The sequence below is a fragment of the Cydia amplana genome, chromosome 3 (genome assembly GCF_948474715.1).
Source record: "Cydia amplana chromosome 3, ilCydAmpl1.1, whole genome shotgun sequence".
Taxonomy (NCBI): domain Eukaryota; kingdom Metazoa; phylum Arthropoda; class Insecta; order Lepidoptera; family Tortricidae; genus Cydia; species Cydia amplana.
Window position 1 is genome coordinate 21,341,073 of NC_086071.1, and position 26,165 is coordinate 21,367,237.

General features: G+C 35.6%; 1 protein-coding gene and 2 long non-coding RNA genes across 3 annotated transcripts in view; 1 reads left to right on the forward strand and 2 right to left on the reverse strand.

Moving 5' to 3' along the window:
* LOC134662764 (protein O-mannosyl-transferase TMTC1-like) overlaps positions 1–26,165 on the reverse strand; it is a 321,732-nt gene that overhangs the window by 292,966 nt on the left and 2,601 nt on the right. The gene's annotated exons all lie outside the window — the stretch shown is intronic.
* LOC134662862 (uncharacterized) overlaps positions 1–26,165 on the forward strand; it is a 315,753-nt gene that overhangs the window by 192,905 nt on the left and 96,683 nt on the right. The gene's annotated exons all lie outside the window — the stretch shown is intronic.
* On the reverse strand, positions 14,263–25,380 carry LOC134662865 (uncharacterized). Its single transcript, XR_010098097.1, has 2 exons — positions 25,327–25,380; positions 14,263–14,524 (listed from the first exon to the last, which is right to left on the reverse strand). It is a non-coding gene; the product is annotated as an uncharacterized LOC134662865 (long non-coding RNA).

Here is a 26,165-nt window from a genome sequence, read left to right on the forward strand (position 1 = left end):
CGTCTGTCTGTCCGTCTGTCACAGCCTAATTTTCTCGTAAACTACTGGTAATAATGGACCAATTAATTTGAAATTTGGTACACATATGTAAATTAGTGACCCAAAGATGGACATGTAACGTAATCGTAAATAAAGGAATTTTAAACATGGGGGGCACTCTTGGGGGGTAAGTGAGAAAGTTAAAAAATAAAGATATTCAAACAATATTGTGTTATATATCAAATATCTTGAGAATTTTTTCATTTCATTTCATTTCATTTATTTACTGCAATCCATGGTACATATAGGTGTTATAATCATTTAAATTGTAACAGCATGGACCCTGAATAGGGTATAGCATGATAATCTTAAAAACTAAATACTTAAAATTACCTTAAAACATAACATAATTTTGATTTCTACACTGAATAATCCAAATATACTTCCGATGACATTACAATACATTATCAATTAAAATAATAATAATAGTGTCAATTCATTTATAATAATAATTCATTTAATCCTCAGTCGTATCAGTATAGTTTTTTTATAACACTAGAGGGATTTCAAATGCGTTGCAGACTTTTAAGATGGGAGTACGTTATTTTCTTATAGGTTTGAAGGTCATACGAAAAAACGGGTGGTAGTTCATTCCATTAACCTTTTAACCGCCAGCAATTTTTGATCGAGCGTGCTTGTGTCGCCACCGACAGTAACTGTACCACGCAGAGTAAGGTTGGCATAGTTACGGGAGTTATAAGTAAATGTGCTGTAAAAACCAAATCAGATCTTTGACTTATTTATCAGACTGTGGCGAAATGAGCTGGATAATTATGTAATGTCTTATAATATCTAAAAAGGGCTAAGCAGAGAGATTGTGAGCGGTGCTACAATTACAACAGCAAAACCGAACAATAAATTACGAATAACATATTAAATACCTATACAAATCTACTATACACATATACTATATAATATATATACTAGCGACCCGCCCCGGCTTCGCACGGGTTAACAAATTATACATAAACCTTCCTCTTGAATCACTCTATCTATTAAATAAAACAGCATCAAAATCCGTTGTGTAGTTTTAAAGATCTAAGCATACATACAGACAGACAGACAGGGAAGCGACTTTGTTTTATAGTATGTAGTGATAGTGATTAATAAATAACGACGAAGGTGAAGAGGGATGGACATGCTATGCTAAAATTCATGAAATAATTGAAAATTAAATCCTCATATGTATGTAGGTACAGTCAGTCCTATAATAGGTAGATCGCGTGCGTCGGACGTATTACGCGGCCAATATCCGGCGTAATCGCTCAGCGGTTGAGCGTTTAAGCGATCGAGCGGAAATAGTGATGAGCTTTGGTTTCTCGTAAAATGATCGGTAAATTTGAATTTTATTTCGCGAAATCAATATTCTGTTAACGGAGTGGTTTCAGAATTGAAAAAAGATTCTTATGCACTGGCAATGTTATCGCCATTTATAATATTCAACAGAAAAACATTATTTCATTTATAATATACCTAAACCTCGCGAGCATAGCCTCAAACTCAATAAATGTATGGCATTTACATACATAATATATATGTAGGGTCAAACACATTTTAGAAAAAGGTCACTTCTGTGAACAATATTATAAAAGTTTTCTGGTAGGTACATTATGTCCCGTTTATCTTATTTGAATTATATTATATGTCTACAAGAAAGACGCGAACAAGTTAACCATAGGTACTATAAAATGTGTATGAACAATTTGCAAATTTTTATCTTCATCGGAAACCGGGAAGTAGGTCAAATTTAACTTGCAAGATTTGAACACGTCCTTAAATAAAATTGCAAGATAAAAGCTTGTCAAAAGAGCGGGCAGTCTCGGCGAAGCACGTGCCATTCGTATAGTTCGAATAACTAATTCAGTAATTACTACTGTACAGTAGTAGGTAACTAAGGTCAATGTGGCTAATTCCGTCATAGGGACTATTCCGGCCAGCGTATACTTCTTTGATTTTCAATCGTAAGAAAAAAACTGCTTTTGATTACTGAACTGAACTTCGCAATCGCTTTGTTGTCGATGAAATTATCAATTTTGTTCGTTGTTCGAGAAAAACGCTAGTAGACGGAATATGACGGAATTAGCCACATTTACCTTATTTAGTTATTTGCTTAATGCTAACCATCAAAAAGCTTGAAAACGACATGAAATATTTCACGTAAAGCATCGTCACTAACAGTTGAATTAAACATTCAGCAGTGAAATAACCTGCCGTGTGGTTTTCTGCAATTTACATATAGGCCGTTTTGTCCAGTCCATTATCAAGTCCAGTCTGGATCCCACAGGCGAGTGTGCCGTGCCCCAGGGATCCACGATTGGTAATTACCTATTCTTGCTGCTTGTCAACGACATCACGGCTGCTAGCTCCGATGCTGAATACGTAACTTACGCGGATGACACTTGCATCATAGTCAGCGATAGTAGTATTGATAACCTTACGCGGAAACTGACTCATATTATGACCCAGATATCAAAGTGGTTCCGTGCCAACGGTATGTTGTTGAATGTGGAGAAGACCAACTTGATACATTTTCAACTTCGAAAGTCCCATACAGAGTTAAAAATAAGTATTGACAACACCCCAATACCCCAAGTTGACCAAACTAAATACTTAGGCTTTATTATTGATACTGGTCTGACATGGTCAGCTCACATAGACAGTATGTGCGACAAGTTATCTTCAGCAGCCTTTGCAATATCGAGACTGGCCCCGACACTTTCAAACGAAAACATAAAAAAAGCATATTACGGGTATTTTCACTCGATATTGATTTATGGTATCGACCTGTGGGTGACAGCGGCCGATCGCGAGCGAGTGTTCAAGCTACAAAAGCGGGTAATACGAATAATCGCGGGGAAACCTTACGACCACTCAGCACTGGCCTTGTTCATTAAACATAAAATCTTAACATTACCAAGTGTCTACATTTTAGAAGCGTGCAAGTATGTTAGAAGTAATCTCAATTCGTTTAAAACCCGTGAGCAGCAGTCAGGCAGAAGCACGCGCGGGGGAAGTCTGCTTTTGGTCCCGCCCCATACTACCGCTAAAGCTAGGAAATCCGTCGGTGTGTTAGGAGTCAAACTATTCAACTCGTTACCTGCCGACATCAGATGTGCCCCTAGTGACGTCACATTTGCTACTAAAATCAAAAAGATATTAGTAGAAATGGCCTGCTACACCATCGACGAATTTTTCGATAAGGTGTCATCGATCCACGCACACAATGTAAATATAGTAGTTTATGCAACAGTGATATAATAAGGGTTCTTAAAATTCAAGGGTCGAAGTTACAAAACGAGACGTAGTCGAGAACCAATTATGAGCTGTTGCATACATTACTTTTTCTATGACAGCTGCAGCCAAAAAAAAAAAAAAAAAAAAAAAAAAAAAAAAAAAAAAAAAAAAAAAAAAAAAAAAGTTATTATTAAAAAAAAAGAGTTATTATTAAAAGAAAAGAGTTATTATTAAAAAAAAAGAGTTATTATTTAAAAAAATTGAGTTATTATTTAAAAAAAAAAGAGTTATTATTGTAAATGAAAACATACCTCTTTCAATCAAGATGATCGGAACTTGTATCTTTAAAAAAAATAAAGCAGTTGTATTATACTCATAAGATGACTGCTAGCAGTCATCTTATGAGCCTATAGACAAAGCATTCAAATGACATTGCTTTAGATATCACTGTCAGTCATTTAATTGACACATTTAAGTGCTGGAGTAGAAAAAGTAATAAATAGATCATAAGTTATTATTTATTGCATTTTTCTAATGTCTCCATTGTACCTGTGTACTTGGATTTTAAATTTGTAATAATGAAATTGACATTTGTATTGAAACGATTATATAATTTACATTTAGTTAAATGTAATCCAATTGTATGTAACAAATCTTGACGTGTAATTACTTTTATCAATAAAAATATGAATATGAATATGAATATTTGAATGTACACTGACTTAGGAATGATATATATCTGTATGATTACATTTAGGTACCTATATAGTTACCATGCATTACGCTCGTACCTACTTGTCCGTACATTGACGTAGGCGAGACGCACGATAACTTTACTAAATGACATCGTTCAGATATCATTCTTCAGTGTACGTTCGAATTGGCCTGTGATATTCATGCAAAATTGTGCCTGTTTAATTATAATAAAATAATAAATAAATAATTTCTTTATTCAGACAATTATTACTTATAAACTTTTATTCTATTCCTTTCTTAGGAGTATACTTGAATTTGGTTGTGTTGTTTCGACACCTCAGTATCAAGTTCATATTGATCGCCTGGAAAGGGTCCAAAATATTTTTCTAAAATCTCTCTGTTACAGAACGGGCAATTATTTCGAACGTACTTCGTTAGCAGCGAAGCATTTTTGTGTTCCTTCCCTTTATAACCGAAGAAACTATTTAGATGTAATGTTCTTATTTAAAATTCTTAATGGAATAATAAAATGTCCGAATCTCTTAGAATTAGTCACTTTCAGTTGTCCGCACCTCCCCCTACGTTCCAGATCTCTATTTCATATCAGCTTTGCTCGTAAGAATTACTCTCGGCACACTTTTTTCAGACGAGTCCCTAGTTATGTTAATAAGCACTTACATGATATTGATCCTTTTCACTCTTCCTTGTCTAGTCTCAAAATTGAACTTAAACGTAAATTGTTTTAGTTTAAATATTAGTTTAGATATTAAAAATTGTTTTAAATAGGTAACCAAATGTATAAACGTAACTTTCTGATTGTCCTACCTTCCAAATAGTGAAATAAATTGATTACTACTTGTCTTATCCGATAACACTAAATTAGATATTGATGTTAAACCTATTTTCCAATCTTCTACGTACCTACCCTCTATATAACTTCACACAATACTGTTTGTTTTGAAGACTGGTAAATATAATTTAAGTAGGTACCTATGGCTTATAATTTCAAATTTCTTATTCTTTCTGCGGTTATTATGTATGTTAACATTATGTACTCATTAAAGAACCTCCAGGTCTGTTTCTTAAATATGTTAAGTACACTACATTGTACTAAAAATCCATTTGCATTATGTGACTGTTTGTGTTCTAAATAAAAAAAAATTATATATATATACAGTCCAGATTTGTTAATCGGCTACTTATAAAGTAGGTTAATTGTACATGTATTTTTTTAACCCTTTTTAGGGTTCCGTACCCAAAAGGTAAAACGGGACCCTATTACTAAGAGTCTTAGTAATAGGGTCCCGCTATTACTAAGACTCCGCTGTCCGTCCGTCCGTCCGTCCGTCTGTCACCAGGCTGTATCTCACGAACCGTGATAGCTAGACAGTTGAAATTCTTACAGATGATGTATTTCTGTTGCCGCTATAACAACAAATACTAAAAACAGAATAAAATAAAGATTTAAGTTGGGCTCCCATACAACAAACGTGATTTTTGACCGAAGTTAAGCAACGCCAACGTCGGGCGGGGTCAGTACTTGGATGGGTGACCGTTTTTTTGCTTGTTTTGCTCTATTTTTTGTTGATGGCGCGGAACCCTCCGTGCGCGAGTCCGACTCGCACTTGGCCAGTTTTTTTTACCGCATACGAAGCCATTTATGGCCGATATAATAGTCAACTCTATTGACGAATGATCCTATAAGGGTTCCGTTTTTTCCTTTTGAGGTACCGTAAAAATCACGAACATAAGAATGACATCATTTAGATATCATTCCGTTGTCAGTGCACGTTCGAATTGACCGGTATTGTTTTGCCGTACCATAGCAGTACGGTACAATAGCGTGTCCGCCCTGTGGCATAAGAATAAGAAATATAATAATAGTAGCAATAAATCCTAACACCCATTATCCCTTAAGGTCAAGTCAACAAACACGTTGATAGCAATAAGGGCAGAAAGTTAGTGAAATAACTCACTAAACCGTTCGACGACTCAATCGCGAACAACTTTTATTTTATCCGAACCTTGATTTACATAGGTCATGGATTGCTGGTCACTAGATCTCGCATTATGAAGGTTATACGACTCACACTCTTAGTCTTAAGTATACGCGCAAACTTGTACTTACATCAATGTTGTCCGTAGAACTTGACTATTATAATCGAAATTAAACTGTTGTGAGACTTGTGAGACATACTAACATTGAATAATAAAATTATTTAATTATTAACATTGAATAATAAAATTATTCAATTAGATAAGATAAGATAAGATAATATTTATTCATTTAAAACTTATGCTAATTTGGTTGATATAATGGTAATTATCCAATTTATGCTTAAATACTAGTACCTACATATACATTCATAGATTCTACTTAAAATAAGTAAAGGTCATGTTAAGAACTATAAATACCGGACAAATGTGTATTTTCTGTCGCTAATGGAAATTTGATAACAATACCTAAACTAAGTAAACATTTACTTTTATCTTAGGTATGCACTTTTTGTAGGTCAATGTGTAAGTGGGGAAGTGCTTACCAACAAAAAGATTATTTACATAATAATAACAATGACTAATATACTATGACTATCTTCTACTCTTTAGAATGCTAAGTAGTGGCATAGGTACTTAACAATTTTTTGTACATATAAATCTTTCCTATTTTTCTTAACTTCTAAGTAACTATTTCTAGTAGCTTTTTTGTGTCCTCGAACGACTTGCCAGTGAGTAACGTTTGTACCGCTTTTATGCAGACTTTACTGGGCATTGGGTAAATATTCAATAGCAGATTGAATTTATTGTAAAGGAAAGAACCGAGGAACAGAAAAACTGACGTGTGTTTGCGGAGCGGAATGAATCTTTGGTGCAAACGATGTCAGCACGTCGCTTGTCAGATAAAATCTGGGGGTTATAGGGTATGAGTAAATGTTTTTTTAATACTGTGTTCAAGACGAATAACCGTCGAACGCTGAGAACTTTACACTCGGACAACAATTGAGTCGTGGGATAGCGAAAGGGACGGAAAGTGCTAACTTTAAGGACTGCCCTCTGAGCTCTTTCTAAGTTGATGATCGTTATCTTGTTTGCTCCTCCCCAGGACGTGATACAATATACTAGCAGTGATTGACAAAGTGCAAGATAAACGGATTTAATAAGAGTTCGATTTGCCGCATATATTAGGTTTTTAAAAACATAAATTAATTTTCTAACTCTAGCTGTCAAAGATTCAATGTGTGCTTTAAAGTTAAGATGCTGATCGATAATTACGCCCAGGTACTTGATATTGTTAGTAATTATTAACATTGAATAATAAAATTATTCAATATTAGTTTAGACTAGGAGACTGACTCAAAAAAAGTGACTAAAACAAGTGAGTCTAAGCCGTAAAATTATTCAATTGATTAATTGTATTACATTGTACGCTCTATTGAAGGAAAACGAAAGCGCGATAAAGCGAGAGTAATGTAAAAGACTGGCTGGAAGCTAGCAGTACAGAAAAACTAATTGGTATGACTTCAGATAGAATGACGTACGGACATAAGGCCGCCGCCATCCGGGATGTATATGGCACTCACAAATACAAATATCTTTATTCATTAACTAGCGACCCGCCCCGGCTTTGCACGGGTTAACAAATTATACATAAACCTTCCTCTTGAATCACTCTATCTATTAAAAAACCGCATAAAAATCCGTTGCGTAATTTTAAAGATATAAGCATATACACAGGGACAGACAGACAGCAGGAAACGACTTTGTTTTACGTAGTGATAAAGGACAAATATTTGCTTACATTTATGTTCGCAACTATAATAATTATAGTCTAGTAACCTTAGTCACTAAGTGCAAAGAAATAATGTCGTTGAAAACATGAAGAAGAAGACGCTCTATCTAGTGCAAGAGATCTGCGGCAGGGCCACCCTCACAAATCATTCTCGACGTGAGCCCCACCTCTCGAAAAGGTTATGGATGGTAATGACTTTCGAGGTATTTTCTGATATACAGCTCTTATGTCTAATGTAAGTCTAAGTTTCTTTCTTTATCTATATATATCGTGGCCAAATTTTACAATTGACCATTTCAGGAAGTGACAATGATTTCATGAAATGATCAGTTGGGCACATCATGGAAAAGTAAAACCTAACCTAACCATATCATCTCATCACCCATCATACCATATCAACAATTCATCAGGCGCCACGGATTGCCGCGGCATTATGCTGAGTCCTATTTTAGCGTCCAATGTTTTTTCATGTCTGTATATTGTCTTCTCTTCTATATGTAATATCATATGTATTGGCGTTAAATAAATGTATTGTCTTTCTTTCTTCTTATTCATGAAGAACCACGCGAACAAAACGTCGCAAGTGCCGTGAAATTCATGGCGCTTACGCGTTTAGGTCGCGAGACTCACGCTCCGCTTCTATGGTTTGTTGTCAAAACAACATCACTCATGGCGCGACATCAGTGGTTCTGTTTGCCAGTTCTATACATAAGTAATCATAGTTCAATGATGTCAGTCAGCTTATTCTAAGTTAGTTGTGTAACATATTATAGATATGTATATTCAGTTTCTATTTGCGAGTTCCTATAATTGGCTCTGTAATGCTATTTACAATGTTAAACAAATATTTCATAGCTGTTCCTTGTGTAAATAAATAAATAAATATAAACTCTGAAACTTGACCCGACTTCCGATTCACTAGAGTCCATAAATCATTTACCTTTAATTTTACAGTTTACTGAATCGAAAGAGATATTATAATACACTTAAGAACATTCAAAACGGCTCACGCTTTATAGAAATAAGCTCGTAGTAGTAGTTCATAACTTTCAACCTGCTTTCAACCATATTTTTACAAATCCATTGCGGAAATCAAAATATTATGTATTTGAAAAATATACACTTCATATTTCAATATGAGCGCCACCGAACGTCTCCGTTTTAGCTTGAACAAAATGCTTTACTATGTCCGGATCCGGAAATTTTGAGATCAACGACGGTAACATAGCCTCATTTTTATCGCCTGTCACCATACCTGTCATGTTCTAACATGTTGACGTTGTTTCATGTGTGTAAATGCGTAACTGACGCATGACACGACAGGCGATAAAAACGTGACTATGCTACCGCCGCAGGTTCAGTCAAGAATTAAATACCTATGATTTTTTCGTCGATTCAATTCTCGGTAAATTTTCCAAATTGTCGAGCCATGGAGGTTCACGAGGCCTTCAGCCAACAGTCACTATTAATAGCTGTGACTTGACTTTATATGAGTATATATCAGAACCCCTATGTAAATTTCACTAAATTTCATTCGATAGCGTGACGTGACGTACACGTTTGCGTAAAGTCTCATTTTGTATGGGATTTTGAACAGCACGCCGACGGGATCTTTTGGAAACTCAAAATCCCATACATTAGATCTAACGCAAACGCATACGTCACGTCACGCTATCGAAAGAAATTTACAATAGGGGTATACACAATTCATTGGTATGGGTTTACAGGGAGATTTTTACAAAAAAGTGAAGTTATAAATGCTCTAAAGTATTTGACTTGTTATAAATTAAAAAGGTTGTTCGCAAGGAGCTAACAACCTCTGTAATGATGTTTCCGGGGCTATGGATCATTGAAATTAGGTCAAACGGGATTGCCGGTGGACGCTGTGTAGTATAGGTAGGCATGTACCTGATACGACTTACGAGGTAATTTGAATAGGTTGAGGATTTCTATTTGGTTTAATAAAATATATGTCGTAATAGACGCGTTTTGTTAGAGAGTGAATCTGCTGTACCTAGTACCTACTATTATTTATTCTGTGTCATGGCGCAAAATACTGATTCTCTGTGCCGGTTCTATACGTAGTAATAATAGTTCAATGATGTCAGCCAGCTTATTTTTATTGTTTATTGTGTATAAATGGCGTAAGGTTAAAGATTACGTGCCCAATAGAGCTTCATTGAGCGCCTGAACTTTTGCCTTAATGTCAATTGACACCACTAATGATAAGGACGCCGATTCAGATTTCACAACTTGTTACGGTTTGAACTGGTTTTGATGCGACTTTAACAATTGTCTTGTTGATTGGCGTGCATCTCATGCACGACTTTTACTTCAGTTTTCATGCACCAATCAGCGCGTGCGATCTAAAATGTCGTAGATATCAAAATAAAATCAAAACCGTAATAACAAGTTGAGTCTTACTCTCACATCAACTATTAGGCTCTAAAGTGTCATTCAATAGAACTTGCTAACTATGTAAACAAACCGCCATACTAAAATTGACACTGAATGTCAAATTACTAGTAACTTTTGTTTACATAGTTAGCAAGTTCTACTGAATGACACTTTAGTACCCCTAGTGTAAATTTCATTCGATATCGTGACGTGACGTACGCGTTTGCGTTAAGTTTCATCCCATCAAAAACATTAATGTAAAAAGGCGCAAGTCTCGCAACTCAACGCTTTTACTACAAAAAAGTTTTGAGATGTAATGTGAAACCAAGTCGGTTATTTTAATCAGTGCCAGGGGATGTTAAAACCGTATCAATAAGATATCTTTAATTTGTAATACGTATAATGACTCGGCCATGATTAAGTTTACATGATTAAGTTTATAAGCTTAAATTAAGTCTTTCACAAAAATTGGTGTTGATAATGTGCTACTTATTAATTCAACCTAAATTATCTATTATTATTAAAATCAATATCAATTGCCCAGTTGGTTTGTTTCTCATACCTTATGCCGCCTACCCACAGACTTGTCGCAAATGGTATTATACATTTTAATTCATATTTATTACACTCGTTGTATTACTATATTTACATGAATTTTGAGGTGACATGAAAATACATAGCACCATTAACAAATTCAACAGACATTGCCAATAACTCGGTCCTTGGATTTAGTAGAAAAGAGCAATTCGGATTTATTGTGTTCACACTAACCCCAACGCACTTTACGCGGCGAGTCATTACCGTGGCCTCGACGGTCATTACTATGTCGCACTGTCATTACCGCGCTTTAAATAAATTATTCGTTTATTTTAGTGTTTCGGTGTTTTACGGGGTTTCTTGTAATTTATGTTTGAGGCTTTTCTTTGGTATCGTCTTGGGTCGTCCCATTCGTTTTTCGTCAAGTTCTTAAATTAGTCCTATTCTGCTTTCGTCACCCATTCTACATTCGTCACAATCGTCAGTGGCTTTCAATGTAGAATGAGTGACGAAAGCAGAATAGGACTAATTTAAGAACTTGACGAAAAACGAATGGGACGACCCAAGACGATACCTTTTCTTTGGCATTATTTTGCATTTTAAGAAATGTAAATGGATGAATAAAATAATGGATATTTTTACACAAATTGACTAAAGGTGGCGACCGGTCTGGCCTAGTGGGTAGTGACCCTGCCTGCTAAGCCGATGGTCCTGGGTTCGAATCCCGGTAAGGGCATTTATTTGTGTGATGAACACTAATATTTGTTCCGGAGTCATGGATGTTTTCTATGTATATAAGTATGTATTTATCTATATAAGTATGTATATCGTCGCCTAAGACCCATAGTACAAGCTTTGCTTAGTTTGGGGCTAGGTTGATCTGTGTAAGATGTCCCCCAATGATATTTGTTTATTTATTTATTTAAAAATAACATTCCATTTCCGACTGCAGCTGCACTGCACAGTACTGCAGCGGCCTGAAAGCGTCGGTGTTATTGTCAATTTCTATAGTAAAATCAATGACAATACCGACTGCACGTAATATGGTAATTTTAAAGGTGACAGTCCATTTCCAACTGCAGCTGCACTACCGCTGCGGCGTTACTGGTGCGACATTACTGCAGCGGCGATAGCGGCGGCGACTGCTGCTGTTGCGTCGTGCAGTCGCAGCAGCGTTCGTTAGTTGCTTGTCAATGTCAGTGTCAGACGTATTAAAAATACTAATTTACTTTCGTATATTTTACAAGAAAAAGCAAGTTAAGTATAATAATGCTACATGCTAACGAAAAACAAGACCAGATTGCCTTTCTACGGGAGTCAGAGGCAGATAAGATAAGATAAAAGATAAAAGATAAAGATAAAAGATAGTTTATTCAAGTAGGCATAATTACAATGCGCTTATGAACGTCAAATAAAGCTAGGTAGACCGGCTCCAACCCTACACCTCTGCCCCGAGAAGATTTAAATCCCCCCTCATTTGGAGGAGGGTATCCCAATATGGGACCGGCAACAAACTCGGCGGGACACATAGCAGTCGAACACAGCTACCAATAAAATCTGATATTAAATTGTCGTTGTGATTCACGGAATATTACCGATTAAATGAAAAGCAATTCAACGTTGTTCGGTTTAAAGAAATTTGTTTGAGGCTTAATAATTGAATAAATACACCCAAATTACCCAAATGAAATTAATGCCGAGGAAAAATTACTTAAGGTAAGCTAACATTTTGAAATTTGGATGAATAAAATAATGGATATTTTTACACAAATTGACTAAAGGTGGCGACCGGTCTGGCCTAGTGGGTAGTGACCCTGCCTGCTAAGCCGATGGTCCTGGGTTCGAATCCCGGTAAGGGCATTTATTTGTGTGATGAACACTAATATTTGTTCCGGAGTCATGGATGTTTTCTATGTATATAAGTATGTATTTATCTATATAAGTATGTATATCGTCGCCTAAGACCCATAGTACAAGCTTTGCTTAGTTTGGGGCTAGGTTGATCTGTGTAAGATGTCCCCCAATGATATTTGTTTATTTATTTATTTAAAAATAACATTCCATTTCCGACTGCAGCTGCACTGCACAGTACTGCAGCGGCCTGAAAGCGTCGGTGTTATTGTCAATTTCTATAGTAAAATCAATGACAATACCGACTGCACGTAATATGGTAATTTTAAAGGTGACAGTCCATTTCCAACTGCAGCTGCACTACCGCTGCGGCGTTACTGGTGCGACATTACTGCAGCGGCGATAGCGGCGGCGACTGCTGCTGTTGCGTCGTGCAGTCGCAGCAGCGTTCGTTAGTTGCTTGTCAATGTCAGTGTCAGACGTATTAAAAATACTAATTTACTTTCGTATATTTTACAAGAAAAAGCAAGTTAAGTATAATAATGCTACATGCTAACGAAAAACAAGACCAGATTGCCTTTCTACGGGAGTCAGAGGCAGATAAGATAAGATAAAAGATAAAAGATAAAGATAAAAGATAGTTTATTCAAGTAGGCATAATTACAATGCGCTTATGAACGTCAAATAAAGCTAGGTAGACCGGCTCCAACCCTACACCTCTGCCCCGAGAAGATTTAAATCCCCCCTCAATTGGAGGAGGGTATCCCAATATGGGACCGGCAACAAACTCGGCGGGACACATAGCAGTCGAACACAGCTACCAATAAAATCTGATATTAAATTGTCGTTGTGATTCACGGAATATTACCGATTAAATGAAAAGCAATTCAACGTTGTTCGGTTTAAAGAAATTTGTTTGAGGCTTAATAATTGAATAAATACACCCAAATTACCCAAATGAAATTAATGCAGAGGAAAAATTACTTAAGGTAAGCTAACATTTTGAAATTATCTTCCCCATCTTCTTGGCTAAATGCGTGACGACCGCAACAGCACACAGCAACCCGACGTGAGCGGGACTCATGTAGCTTGTGAAGTATACGGGGTGTCCACTTGATCCACCTACATCACGTAGGTACACGTACCTAAATCATAAACGTGCGGACGCTGCCGGCTGGATTTAGGTCTGCGATAAACATCCCCAGGTAGGTTCTTTTATCAGGTCTTTCATTGGTTTCTGCAAAGTGATTCGTGGGTTCCGGAGAAGGCGATGTGACACGTCGTTCGGTATTAGCAAAATATTACAGATTTATCTTTCTGAGGTTCAATATTATGGCTCCTCTACACGATGGGCCAGCGCTGGGCCAATGAGTTGGCTATGCGATGGTTGGAATGCAATTACACGATGGCGAAATTCAGTTGTGATCTATCCGGTTTCCAAGATGGACGTGGAAGCATTGAAGCATTAGCCGTTGCAGCAATTTATCTATACGCCACGTACCAATATTTTCTTCAAGTAGGTAATTAAAAAAAAAGCGGCCAAGTGCGAGTCGGACTCGCCCATGAAGGGTTCCGTATTTAGGCGATTTATGACGTATAAAAAAAAACTACTTACTAGATCTCGTTCAAACCAATTTTCGGTGGAAGTTTACATGGTAATGTACATCATATATTTTTTTTTAGTTTTATCATTGTCTTATTTTAGAAGTTACAGGGGGGGGGACACACATTTTACCACTTTGGAAGTGTCTCTTGCGCAAACTATTCAGTTTAGAAAAAAATGATATTAGGAACCTCAATATCATTTTTGAAGACCTATCCATAGATACCCCACACATATGGGTTTGATGAAAAAAAAATTTTTGAGTTTCAGTTCGAAGTATGGGGAGCCCCAAAAATTTATTGTTTTTTTTCTATTTTTGTGTAAAGATCTTAATGCGGTTCACAGAATACATCTACTTACCAAGTTTCAACAGTATAGTTCTTATAGTTTCGGAGAAAAGTGGCTGTGACATACGGACGGACAGACAGACGGACAGACAGACAGACAGACATGACGAATCTATAAGGGTTCCGTTTTTTGCCATTTGGCTACGGAACCCTAAAAATGGCGTAGAAGCTGCAGGAGTTTTTGGATGATAAAATGAATGTTAGATTATTTTAAAGAATTATATTAATTATTTTCATGTTACCATACAATTTGCTTTAATTATTTTACAATTTAGATCATATTATAATTTTGTTTTTCTACTCCAGCACTTAAATGTGTCAATTAAATGACTGACAGTGATATCTAAAGCAATGTCATTTGAATGCTTTGTCTATAGGCTCATAAGATGACTGCTAGCAGTCATCTTATGAGTATAATACAACTGTTTTATTTTTTTTAAAGATACAAGTTCCGATCATCTTGATTGAAAGAGGTATGTTTTCATTTACAATAATAACTCTTTTTTTTTTTAAATAATAACTCTTTTTTTTTTAAATAATAACTCAATTTTTTTTAAATAATAACTCTTTTTTTTTTAATAATAACTCTTTTTTTTTTAATAATAACTTTTTTTTTTTTTGCTGCAGCTGTCATAGAAAATAGTAGTTTATGCAACAGTGATATAATAAGGGTTCTTAAAATTCAAGGGTCGAAGTTACAAAACGAGACGTAGTCGAGTTTTGTAAAAAAAGACCCGAGAATTTTAAGAACCAATTATGAGCTGTTGCATACATTACTTTTTCTATGACAGCTGCAGCAAAAAAAAAAAAAAAAGTCGAGTTTTGTAAAAAAAGACCCGAGAATTTTAAGAACCAATTATGAGCTGTTGTATACATTACTTTTTCTATGACAGCTGCAGCAAAAAAAAAAAAAAAAAAAAAAAAGAGAGTTATTATTAAAAAAAGAGTTATTATTAAAAAAAAAGAGTTATTATTAAAAAAAAAGAGTTATTATTAAAAAAAAAGAGTTATTATTTAAAAAAAATTGAGTTATTATTTCAAAAAAAAAAAAGAGTTATTATTGTAAATGAAAACATACCTCTTTCAATCAAGATGATCGGAACTTGTATCTTTAAAAAAAATAAAGCAGTTGTATTATACTCATAAGATGACTGCTAGCAGTCATCTTATGAGCCTATAGACAAAGCATTCAAATGACATTGCTTTAGATATCACTGTCAGTCATTTAATTGACACATTTAAGTGCTGGAGTAGAAAAAGTAATGTATGCAACAGCTCATAATTGGTTCTTAAAATTCTCGGGTCTTTCGACCCTTGAATTTTAAGAACCCTTATTATATCACTGTTGCATAAACTACTATACTAGGTTACCAACATAGCTGTGCAAATTGTGCACAGTGCAGTGTAGGTACTTACTATGCATAGTTAGATATGTATCTAATATTCATTTATTTAACTATTAGTATGTATTGTTATATTTATTTATTTAAATTGTAAATGTACTGTCTGCGTAAATTTCCTATTCCTTCATTACTTCCATAATGAGGCCACGTACTCGTCATTTTAGGGTTCCCCAAAGGGTAAAAACGGGACCCTATTACTAAGACTCTGCTGTCCGTCCGTCCGTCCGTCCGTCTGTCACCAGGCTGTATCTCACGAACCGTGATAGCTAGACAGTTGAAATTTTCACAGATGATGTATTTCTGTTGCCGCTATAACAACAAATACTAAAAACAGAATAAAATAAAGTTTTAAGTGGGGCTCCCATACAAAAAACGTGATTTTTGACCGAAGTTAAGCAACGTCGGGCGGGGTCAGTACTTGGATGGGTGACCGTTTTTTTGCTTGTTTTGCTCTATTTTTTGTTGATGCTGCGGAACCCTCCGTGCACGAGTCCGACTCGCACTTGGCCGGTTTTTATATTAAAAAAACCGTAAATTGATACTGAGCGCAAACGTCCACACTCGACCGCGTTCGAGCGCGCACTGTGGATTGGGCCACGTGTGGATGTGTACCGAAAAACCGACACCGCGGCCATCCCATCGCCATTCGCCGCGCCATAAGCCAACCGACACCACTACCCTCTCTACACGTTGGCCCAATCTAGTGGTCCAATATGATGGGCCAGGAACCATTAAAGCAATTTTACTTTCTTCAGGTACCTAAAGGTATAAAGGTATAAATTAATAAATGCATTTCTAAGTGCTATAATTGAGCAATTTACACTTCATATTTTATAGTCCAGTCGCAAATTGAAATCTTATAATTGGTCTTGTGTTGCAGGTGACCATGGGAGACGGCGCTCTTGACAGTAACAGTTAATGACCAGACCATGTAAAACTTGACCGGCCAGACAATTAAATCCTTTACGAAGAAAGCTATTTCGTTGACTTTGGCTGATATAAATAACTTTTAATAAATTAATCTGAATAATAAATATTTTCATGTTGGTGTGATGATCCGTGTTGTCGGTACTCTGCAAAGTTTATTTAACCTTCAAGCCTTGAACCACCGCAACTGTCAATATTTTAATTTTTTCAACCATTTGCTTCTGTCGTGAATCAATTTGGTGTTAAACAAAGCTTTGCCCCTTGTAATAAAATAAATAAATTGCAGTAAAACACATACCTAGGAAAATATAGTTTGGCCATGGACTGTCTCATTTCAAACATAGACAGAGAGAATCATATTATATTTGTCTTAGGCTAGTACTAACACCCAAAAGAAATCGATGAGTAGAATTTTCTTTGTTCTTATTTACTGGCAAATTGGGTTTGCCAGACTATAGTTAACTCTCCGGATTTGACACTCTCTTTCTCGTTTCCTACCTTGCTTTGTGATATGGCTCAATATAGATTAGAAAAAAACCGGCCAAGTGCGAGTCGGACTCGCGTTACAAGGGTTCCGTACATCACAAGATTTTTAACAATGTTCTTTTTTGACGTCAAACGTGAGTGAAGTTGCTTATAATGATATTTAGAGAAAATAATTAAATAAAACAATTTTTTATAATCTTATTTAGTGGCTACTCGTAAGTCTATGAACGGATTTAGGAACGTAGTATCAATTGACGACCGGTTTGACCTTGTGGGTAATGATCCTGCCTGTGAAGCCGATCGTCCTGGGTTCGAATCCCGGTAAGAGCATTTATTTGTGTGACGAACACAAATATTTGTTCCGGAGTCATGGGTGTTTCCTATGTATATAAGTATGTATTTATCTATATAAGTATGTATACCGTCGCCTAGCACCCATAGTACAAGCTTTGCTTAGTTTTGGGCTAGGTTGATGTGTGTAAGATGTGTCCCCTAATATTAAATTAAATTAAATACCTAAATTAAATTGATAGATCAAACGAAGGTAAGTTCGCAGCGATTTTGATAGCATAGACTAATGCTCTAAGCATACGCAAGTGTTATTTTAAACGTCAATCTTCTATGAAATTATGAAATTTACTTAACACTTGCACAGTCTGTGCTATCATAATCTAATACCTACAAGACGTCTATAAGTAAGAAACCTAAGTTATACAGTTTTTTTAAATGTTATCCAAATTTGATTGTGGTAACTGAAAAAAGTATGTATAGTGCCGGATTGTAGCGGAAAATTACTAAATACATTATCTACCTACCTTTTCTCGAAACGCTTCGTCGTTTTTTTGTCCTAACTATTTATCCTAAAATTACCAAAAAAAAAATTTGAGTTACTTACTCACAATGAGCTCTTTCATTTGATATGTAACAAGATATAGTTTGAAAAACTTTATTTTTTAAGTTTCCCATGAACCCCCCAAAAGTGGCTCCCATGTTTAAAATTCATTACAAATACCAAATTTCAACTTAATTGGTCCAGTAGTTTCGGAGAAAAAAAGGCTGTGACAGACGGACGGACAGACAGACAGACAGACGAGTGATCCTATTAGGGTTCCGTTTTTTCCTTTTGAGGTACGGAACCCTAAAAATTAACAGAAGGTAGAATCTGTGCGGAAAGAGAAGTCGTGAAATATATGTCGCCCAATACTTACATTCCACGACTCTTCTCTTTCCGAACAGACTACTATCGGGGCATAGAAGGTAGCATCCTATAGAAGTGGTATACGCGTGCCTCCGTGCGGGACAAAACATACGCAATGCGACGCTATGATTGGTCGAATTTATTTGTTATGGTGGGCAACAAATGAATTCGACCAATCATCCCTACTAATTTACTGTGGGGAATAAAAAAAGCGGCCAAGTGCGAGTCGGACTCGCCCATGAAGGGTTCCGTATTTAGGCGATTAATGACGTATAAAAAAAAACTCCTTACTAGATCTCGTTCAAACCAATTTTCGGTGGAAGTTTACATGGTAATGTACATCATATATTTTTTTTAGTTTTATCATTCTCTTATTTTAGAAGTTACAGGGGGGGGGGACACACATTTTACCAATTTGGAAGTGTCTCTCGCGCAAACTATTCAGTTTAGAAAAAAATGATATTAGAAACCTCAATATCATTTTTGAAGACCTATCCATACCATACCCCACACGTATGGGTTTGATGAAAAAAAAAATGTTTAGGCCGCTACAGTAGTGTCGGAGCAGTAGTGCAGCTGCGGTCGGAAATACGTTAAAATTACCATATTACGTGCAGTCGGTATTGTCATTGATTTTACTATGGAAATTGACAATAACACCGACGCTTTCAGGCCGCTGCAGTAGTGTCGGAGCAGTAGTGCAGCTGCAGTCGGAAATGGAATGTTACCTTAACGTATTTCCGACCGCAGCTGCACTACTGCTCCGACACTACTGCAGCGGCCTAAACGCGTCGGTCTAACTGTCAATTTCCATAGTAAAATGAATGAGAAGCTGGACTGCACGTAGCATGGTGTTTTTCGCGCATTTGGTGTATTCTTGCAACTGCGGCTGCAGACCGCACGTCAAATCTGTCACCTGCACTGAAATGTCTTTGGTCACAGATATCAGTAGTTCTAAGCAAAGAGGATATAACCACTACGTTCTAAGGAGTTTATAACACCCAAGGATAAACAACCCCGATAGTAGAGTCTGTTCGGAAAGAGAAGAGTCATGGAATGTATTGGGCAACATACATTTCACGACTTCTCTTTCCGCACAGATTCTACCTACTGTAAATTTTTTGCTAATCTATATTGAGCCATATCACAAAGCAAGGTAGGAAACGAGAAAGAGAGCGTCAAATCCGGAGAGTTAACTATAGTCTGGCAAACCCAATTTGCCAGTAAATAAGAACAAAGAAAACTCTACTCATCGATTTCTTTTGGGTGTTAGTACTAGCCTAAGACAAATACAATATAATCCTCTCTCTGTCTATGTTTGAAATGAGACAGTCCCTGGCCAAACTATATTTTCCTAGGTAGATATGTGTTTTACTGAAATTTATTTGTTTTATTACTAGGGGCAAAGCTTTATTTAACACCAAATTAATTCACGAGAGAAGCAAATGGTTTAAAAATTAAAATATTTACAGTTGCGGTGGTTTCAAGGCTTGAAGGTTAAATAAAATTTGCAGAGTACCTACAACACGGATCATCACATTGGAAATGGACTGTCGCCTTTAGCCTCTTAGTAAGCTCAATAAGGCTGCCCGACTACTTAGGCGGAGCGGAGCGGAGATCGTGGGGAATCAACCAACCTCTACCAAACCAACTCTTTCGGTTTAGTCCATCGTTGACTGGGAGAATGCCTTCTGGCAAGAGGTCCGCCATTTGTACTTTCATGTATTAAGCAATAATGTTAAAATAAATAAATAAAGCATACTTATTTATTAACTTAACAGTGAAATCACTACATAGTATAAAAAAGTCGCTTCCCTCTGTCGGTCCCTATGTATGCTTAGATCTTTAAAACTACGCAACGGATTTAGATGCGGGTTTTTTAAATAGTTAGAGTGATTCAAGAGGAAGGTTTATCTATCATTTGTTAACCCGTGCGAAGCCGGGGCGGGTCGTTAGTAATACATAACACACAAATAAATTACAGGCACCAGTGTAAAATGGTTTGTTATTGTTATAATTATAAAAATAAATGTAACAAGTTGTTAAAATCGGGCTCACGGTGCCTGTTAAGTACAATTTATGTTATAAAACTCACTGACGCGTTATTTACAACCTTGTCGAGTCTTACTTCAATAATTTGACGAAAATTCTTTACACGCATCGTATAATAGCATCGTTCGCAGACGTTTCTGCTTGTTAAAAATTAAAATTCTTTACACGTACAATTATAAAGATATCTTTAATGAAACTTCAGAATATGTTTAATTAATACTTTTTGAAGCGTACCTACAAATTATGTCTCAGTCCTACTTATTTTATTATTATGCCTGAATTTATATATTTTTTTGTTTAATCATTATACCTATGTATATCATTATAAGATGTAACAAATTAATATTATCTACTTATCAATAAAATATTTGCTCTAAATTAATCTCTAGTAGATAATCTAATGAGAATCTTCACATTTTGCACCACTAGCCATTTCCTACCTTCCCCATCATTATCGTATACAACACAGTTCATTATCGCCGTAGGGCAGTAAACAGAAAATAACTAGACTCTAGTTTCCTTAATGAGGAGCAGTTAAGCGCTCAGATATTTATGGCGGCCATTATTAAAACCTAAATTACGTTCTAACAATAATTGGAAGGTTTACAAGGAGCCAGATTCAGATTTAACAACCTGTTACGGTTTTGATCTTATTTTGACACGACCTTGAAGATCGCTCGCGCTGACTGGTGCATTCAAAATGAAGTGAAAGTTGTGCGTGAGACTCGGTGAGACAATTAAGGTTACGTCAAAACCAGTTCATAACTATAACAAGTTGTTAAATTAGAATCGGGCTCAAGGTTTCCTATTTTCAAAAGTGTTGTTACGCGACTTCCGAAGTAGGTTCGTGTTGTTTGAAATAAAATAAATCACCTCTCAGGTTCACATTCATCATGCCCTTAACAACAAAATAAGTTGAAAATATAACTTTTATTATATTTAGAGTTATTTTAAGTTTAAAGAATATTATATTTATTGACCAAATGTAATTATTCAAACTTAAATACAAAATAAAAAATATCCAAATGAATTGATTTAAACCTGATATTTTGATATTTCCCTGTTAGAATTGTCCTTGATCCCAAATTTAATTTGAAATAATCTCGAGGGCCATGAAAAACGCGTTCCAAGCGAAATCATTGAAGGATGATTTTTCGTATGTCATTCAATACCTATTAAATATATTTGTTAAAGACACTAAGTAATAATAAAATATGTATAGAGTTAAAAATTAGATCATAAATAACTTTATGATCTAAAATGACTTTTGGTTGAAAACGGCACATATAATCTCTGAGTGACGTGTTAGGCAAGGAATAATTATGTTACTCATGTTAGATTGACAATGTGTTAATGGTAAAACAGAGGGGGAGCATATTTGACGCTACTACAAGCGATTTCATCGTCATGTTTCATAGCCATGAGCATAATATTATTAATTATCCGACGTGATTTATCCCAAGCAGCTGGGCTTAAAAAATCAATTTGAGTTAAATCCGCGGCTCAGCTATTAAAATTGCCTTCTTATCGACTTGTGCCCATAATAGACTCTTCGCAGAGTAGATCGGCTGCCCAAAGCTAATTTCAAGTACTTATCGTAAATAAAATGTGCCTATTTTACTCCTTAATGGGTAATTGTGCTCAAAAGTTTTTATATATAAAAGACTATATCACAACCTGATTTAAGTGCTACAAGTGATGGTCTACTTCAAATCGGCATATAAACATTATCAACATACATACCACAATTAATTAATAAGTTAATTAATCGGTAATAAGAAAACGGGATCATACATCTAGATCTCTGCCACTAGCAAAAACAATTACTTAATTTCCCATTGCAATAGCATTAAAATACTGTTCTTGCAAATACTCTTTCAAATCCCCTTACACTTAAAAAGCCCCGAATGTCATTACCATGGCACCATGATTAATACTATTCCAAATCCCAAAACACTTTAACCCCCTAATGTCATTACCGTGTCATCTATCATCGCGGCCTTTTAATTTCCCGCATTTTCCATCCACTCATCTTAGTCATCTCCGTGTAGGGTTACCAGTTACAAAAGTTTAAGGATGCTGATAAAATTCTTGGTCTTTAAATTATAGCTTATGGGTCAATTTTCAAATAGACATTTTTTGCTGTCCCACGGCTAAAACTCGAAGTCCATAGGACTTAAAGACTAGATATGTAGATATTTTCATTCAGTGTATTATAAACTTTAAAAATAATGTACAACTGTACCTTAAATATTTTTTAATTCTGACAAAATCGCATTTGAAGGTCCAAAAACGGCGAAATTTGCCGTTTTTCGCGTGTCCCAGTGGCGGCATAGCCCAATAAAAAAATCATAACTTTGGATGTAGGCAATGTATTATTAATAGCTTTATATTTTTATAAAGAGCATTTTCTAGAGAATTTATTTAATCATTTCGATAATTTAATGCTTTATTTAATAAAACAAGGGAAGCCTTTTTATCGTTGTCCCGCGCGGTACTTGTTTTGTTATGACTTAAAGATACCCCGCAAAATCTTCTTTGTCTACTGAATAACGATTAGATTAACTTTATAGACCGCGAGCCACGAACAGATTTCCATGACCAATCGCCTCCCGGGCGATAACTCGTATATTGGTTAACGGCTATGTATGATGATCCCTCATGGACGTCAGCTGCCGCTCCGTTGGTGGGTTGAGGAATGGCAGCCACCGAAACATGTAAAAAAATTAAATAAATTTTGTCATCGCCTCCCGTTTGATACTTTGTCAGAAGATAGTTTAGATGTTATTATAAATATAAAAAACCGTCAGCCGGTTGTATAGTGGTGGAAAAACCGTCAGCTACTTGCATAAACATGTAAAAAATAAGCGCTGTACCTTTTTATTATAGTAATAACGAAATCATAAAACTTTGCATGTAGGTTTTTCGCAGGCATTTCAATAAACGCCTTACGGATTTACGGACATAAATGGTAGGCGCGTAATATTTACATGTTTATGCAAGTAGCTGACGGTCTTTCCACCGCTATACAACCGGCTGACGGTTTTTTTTATTTATAATAGCATTTAAACTATCATCTGGCAAAGTATCAATCGGGAGGCGATGACTGAAAAAAATTTTTTTTTTTTACATGTGATTGGTGATCAACCGACGGCCTTTCCACCGCGATACAACCGGCTGACTATTTTTTTAATTCATGATAGCATCTAAACTATCATCTGACAAAGTATCAAGCGGGAGGCGATGACTGACGATATTTGCTCCTGGCCCGCGGTCTATTACGACGCAATAGTGCGACGTAATAGACCGCGACGTAATAGTACGACGGTTAGTTGGGTTGGGCGTCTATCACCATTAAGTATGCATGCGAAAACAGTTTTATTTATATAAAAACAGGCAATAATCTCTTTACATATATTTTGGTACGACTACAATGACATTTGTATGGACGCTTCATATGTTGGTACACAGTCGAAATAAAAATGTGTATTTCATAATAATAGTTGCAAATATAGTGTTAAAATATATAGTAAAATAATTAATTGAATCTGTTATATGGTGTAAGAAATTTCGCCAAAAAATATTGTTGTCGACATTTGTATGGCGACATTTGTACGGCTATATTGACCGTACAGATGTCGATTGTGGCATACAAATGTCGACATAGTGCCATACAAATATCGAAAAGGCGTCATACAAATGTCGTCAGGGTCTTACAAATGCCACAAAATTACTAAATAGTGACGTAAAACATTTTGATACTGCCATACAATGTCGAAAAAATGCCATATACATGTCAAAAGCACCTTAAAAATTGCTAAATAGTGCCATACAAATGTCGATCTTTAGACGTCTGTATGTAGCTAACTATAAAAAGTAGAGTGGTGCCTCGTACAGTATATTTTTTGTTGTTAAGAATCCTTCCTAAATTGATGATAATAAATCTAATTTTCCAAAAATAAAAAATTGCCATACAAATGTCGGAAAAACACCCTCTTCAAAAATTTACCCTTATCAGTAAAAATAAAGTTAAACTATGTATTTGTCCATCAAAATTGTTTAAAAATCAAAATAATTGCACTTTTTTTTCTTCTTTTATTTAATATTTAAAATTTTGTCTTAACACTATTAGTATGCTTTTCTGTTTGGCTCGAATCCTCGTTGAAATTGTGTACTTACGTAATAAAATCAGATCAACAATTTTATTTTAATGGTAATTTTCAATTGCTGTGATTCATATTTACTCAAAACATCTACGTGTGTAAAAATGCTCTTCGGGCCTATTTTCTAATTAACATGTTTGAATTTAAAAAAAAAAACGGCCAAGTGCGAGTCGGACTCGCCCATGAAGGGTTCCGTATTTAGGGGATTTATGACGTATTAAAAAAAACTACTTGCTAGATCTCGTTCAAACCAATTTTCAGTGGAAGTTTGCATGGTATAATGTACATCATATATTTTTTTAGTTTTATCATTCTCTTATTTTAGAAGTTACTGGGGGGGGGGGCACACATTTTACCACTTTGGAAGTGTTTCTCGCGCAAACTATTCAGTTTAGAAAAAAATGATATTAGAAACCTCAACATCATTTTTGAAGACCTATCCATAGATACCCCACACGTAGGGGTTTGATGAAAAAAAAATTTGAGTTTCAGTTCTAAGTATGGGGAACCCCCAAAATTTATTGTTTTAAGTTTCAACAGTATAGTTCTTATAGTTTCGGAAAAAAGTGGCTGTGACATATGGACGGACGGACAGACAGACATGACGTATCTATAAGGGTTCCGTTTTTTGCCATTTGGCTACGGAACCCTAAAAATGGCGTACTGGTAACCCTAGCTATCTCCGTCACATTATCAGCCATTGTCTACGCTTGACCTATTTCCGCGGAATCCTTCGGTCACGGTTGTGACATATTACTGTGATAGCAGGAATTTGTTGGAAGGTACACGGTTGTGACATGAAACTGATAAGAAATTTGTGGGAAGGTAGATGACGATAGTGATAATTATGAATGATGTTACGAAGGGTTAGTGGAAATGCGATTTTTATTTCACATTTTGCTTTAAGTTGTAGTTAAACCCCGAGATTAGGGCTGTCCTAGGTTAACTAAGGGGCATTCTAAAAAAAGTTCTACTTTGTTGGAAACGTGAAGCATAATATGGCAGTTACGTTAATAACCTGCAGAAATTTATATTACGAGTATTTAGATGAGGGTTGATTATTTATGTGTTTTAGCTTAAAAAAGTAAAATCGCTTTGACTATTTATTGATACTTTCAAAAACTTGAACACATTTTTATAACATACATCTCTTTCCCACTTGATCTATCATAAAAACTCAGCAATTTCCCCTTCAAGAGATATCCAACGAACCGGCAATAAATCGATTTGTCGACACAATACGAACAACATACCCCCCTTCCATCTACATATCACACGGTTCCTCTTATTGCTAAAACTATTACAACATTACATTTACACACCGAAAAATATCTACGCAGATTAATCGGTATAAGGTTGATTTTGAATTGGCATTTTAAAATTTAGCTGAAAACGTAACATGGATAATACTTCTGATATCGGAGTAAAAAAAAAGAATACAGAAT